Source organism: Nothoprocta perdicaria, unplaced genomic scaffold (assembly GCF_003342845.1).
Source record: "Nothoprocta perdicaria isolate Ctin4 unplaced genomic scaffold, notPer1 scaffold_6, whole genome shotgun sequence".
NCBI lineage: Eukaryota > Metazoa > Chordata > Aves > Tinamiformes > Tinamidae > Nothoprocta > Nothoprocta perdicaria.
In genome coordinates, this window is record NW_020455865.1 from 527,566 (window position 1) to 530,768 (window position 3,203).

The following is a 3,203-nucleotide window of genomic DNA, read 5'->3' on the forward strand; positions in this document are numbered from 1 at the left end:
AGTTTAATATGCTCCTGGTAAAATGAAAAATGAGTGGTTATGATACTGTCTAACACTTTCAAATGTGTTTATTAATTCATGTTTTAAATCATAAGTTTCATTCTGCAGGAGAGTCATACACAGCAATAAGCAAGTTTTAAAATATTAATGAATAAACAATATTTCTCTATTGAAATATAACATGCTTCTTTGAACAATGTACCACCGGTAATAAATCACAACCAGCAGAAAATTGCATTTCATATTTAATACAACTTGAACTCTGCCTTTTTATAAATGATATCTTTTTTGTTTAATTGGCGTCAGTTCAGATCTAGCAGATTGCTAATAAAATTCTGGATTTCCATATTTAATGACGCGTGCTCTATAGGCTGAATTTTACCCAGAAAAATGCGGCCCTTTATTATCCCAATAGAGAGCGGGAAGAGGTGACCTCGGCGGGTGGGAAGTGGCCCCGCGCCGTGGCCCGGAGCCTCGGCCGGAGCCTCGCCGGGAGGAGAGACCCTCCTGCGGGAGGGAGCAGGATGATGAGGAGGAGCAGGAGGAGGAGGAGCAGGAGGAGGAAGGCTTGCTCCGGGACCCGCTCCTGCGCAGCGTCTCGGAGCCCTCGGCGCAGCCTGTCCCACCACCATGGACACGGATGCAGCGATGCAGCCTCAGCTGGGCAGGCAGCCGCCTCCCCTCCACCCTGGCTGCTCCAGGCAGTGGATCCTGCTCGTGCCGCAGGGCTGGGCCTGATTCTGGTCTCCCTCACACGGGGCTGGGATCCGTCGCCTKGCGGCGGCCCTGGCTGCGAGACCGAGAGCTGGCCCTGCAGCTCGGCAGGGCCTGGCTGCCCCCGCGTCCCGTCCACCCCCCCGGCCCCTTCTCCCCGCGCTGCCGGGGCTGCCGCTGCCGGACAGGCGCCCGCGGCGGCTCCAAGCGGCGCGCGCCGTGACCGCCGCCCCGGCGCAGCCCGAGCTGGCGCGTCAGCCGCCTGTGCCACGCTGATAACTCCGACCCGCTCGTCTAATGGTTCACTTTTCTTCACAGCCCATATGGCAGTGACATTAAAGCTAATGAAATAAAATAAAATTTGCCAATCTTTGAAGAATTCCATCCTTTAAAAAGATGTATTTGATTAACGCAAACTGGAAACATCTTCAAGGACTGGGGCTATTTTTACCGCACAGGAATGCTGGGCTCCGGCGCAGGCAGTGCCGCGTTCCCCGGCCTGGCGGGAGCGTCGGTGCCTGCGGCCGTTCCCGGGGCTCCGCGCGGTGCCCGCGGCTGTCGGGGGGTTGGCGGGAGCCAGGCCGAGGGCAGAGGCCCGTGCAGGGGGGAACCGTGCCGGAGTGCGTCCCGCTGCCGCGCGGACACCCCGGCAACGAGGACAGCCCGTGGGCAGCGCGGCGCTCCCCGCTGCCGGCGCCTTTGCCCGCTCACCCGCCCGCGCTCCCGCAGCCGCCGGGGCGGCCGAGGGCCCGAGAAGGGCCGCAAGGGGCGGCGAGCGGGCAGCGCGGCACCCAGCACCGTGGGGGCCCCGCGCGCCAGCCCCGCCGCCGGGCCCGCCGATTCATCAGGGCCCATTTGCCGCCAGTGATTACCGCTAATCCCATTTCCTGCGAGTCGATTTCCTTGAGATATGGTAAATAGGCCATTACCTGTTATTGACCTTTACTTTATTAAAAAGATTTAAAATTAGCATTTATATATATAGTCCTTCCAAAAAACTTTTTTTAATAAAGAAAAATATTTTTATAATCCAATTGTGCCCACTCGCTAGGGTTATGGTTCCAAAGTTAATGTTAAATAAAGATGATAATCAAGAGCAAATATATTTTTTTTCTTTTTTAATTCATCTAAAGGCCTGACCCCTTCCTGAGCCTCGCTCAGCTGTTTGCTCCTGAGCGCGGCAGCGCCGGCGGAACCRCTCGGCTCCAGCTCTGGGACAACATCCACGTTTTGCAGCTGGCTTCACCTCCTAGGCCTGAGTTAAGCTGAGCAGGAAGAAACATCATCAACATTTGATCATGAAAGCAAAAAGTTTATTCATGTTTGAAACTACATATAACTACCACGAGGAAGACTTCTCAATCCAGGGTGTAATCCAGTTAGAAAGTAACACGAAACGTTTTAATACATTAGAATCACTGCCACAAATTATTTTCATGAGTCAATCGGCTTCAGAATCGCATACAATACAAAAGAGAGGAGGGCCCCTGTCCCCAGGGGCGGATACAGTACCCAATGCCGGAATCCGTATGCATTACAAGGAGTTGTCGTTTTTTTGCGTGGATTAGTAACAAGATGAAGAACATTCAAAATGTTTCTCAGTATTTACAACAGTTTCACTGTTTTTGCGTTAAACCTAAGACCCAATGTTTCTGCTTTAGCTTCTTTAAAAGTTGCAAACGCAACCCTGATTTCTTTTAAAAGATTACAATGTACATTACATTTCATGGGGGAAACGAAGAGTTAATTACAGGATGCCAAAAGATAAGAAAGAGACAAACTACGGCGTGAGCGAGTATCGTTCAGAGGTAGTAAGTGAGCACTCTACGCTACAGAACATGTCGAAGGTCTATTGGTTCGTATGAGTTCGCATGAGGTAATAAAGCTGTGTTTTGATTGGTGAGATGTATAAATACTCTTTTGCTACACTATGTACAACACTCCATACAATGGTGCTTGCTTTCCTCTTTTTTCTCTTTGTTTGCGTTTTGGCTGCCGAGGAGACGCGGCAGGTCTCGGCAGGCGCGCGCAGCACCCAGCTCGTACTGTAAAACCCCGGGCGGCGGGCGCAGGAGCGAGCTGCGAGGGTCTTCGTCTCTCCGAACGACCTACGTCCGCTGGCGCGATACAGGGCGCAGGCTCAGGGCCCTGCCATTTTTAGCACACAAGAAAACTAAAAAACAAAGAAGGATGCTCCTGGTATTCAATCTAATTGATAAAACAACGGCTCTCAACAGAAACGTGGYGAATAAGGGTTCTTGAACGCAAGTGCTGTTAACCGACATACGCACAGCTCTTTGATTCCAACCCGACAGGAGCGTGAAGGGATGAAGCGCCCGAGGCCTGTGGCCCGGCCAGGCTGCCGCGAGGCGGAGGACGAGGCGACGTGTCCGCTGCGCCGGCTCCGGCCACGACGTGAAGCTCACACTGTACTTTTACCCTTAAGGCCAAGTCATTGGCAACTGGTAGACCAACATCATTAAAACTGC

At 52.4% G+C, this 3,203-nt stretch overlaps 1 protein-coding gene across 1 annotated transcript in view; it reads right to left on the reverse strand.

The window, feature by feature from the left end:
* Positions 1 to 2,023: 2,023 nt before the first annotated feature.
* Positions 2,024 to 3,203, reverse strand: part of PBX3 (PBX homeobox 3) — a 76,866-nt gene continuing 75,686 nt past the window's right edge. Inside the window, exon 9 of the mRNA XM_026049525.1 lies at positions 2,024 to 3,203. This exon is cut by the window's right edge and continues 368 nt beyond it. The gene's annotated coding sequence lies outside the window, so the exon portion shown is untranslated.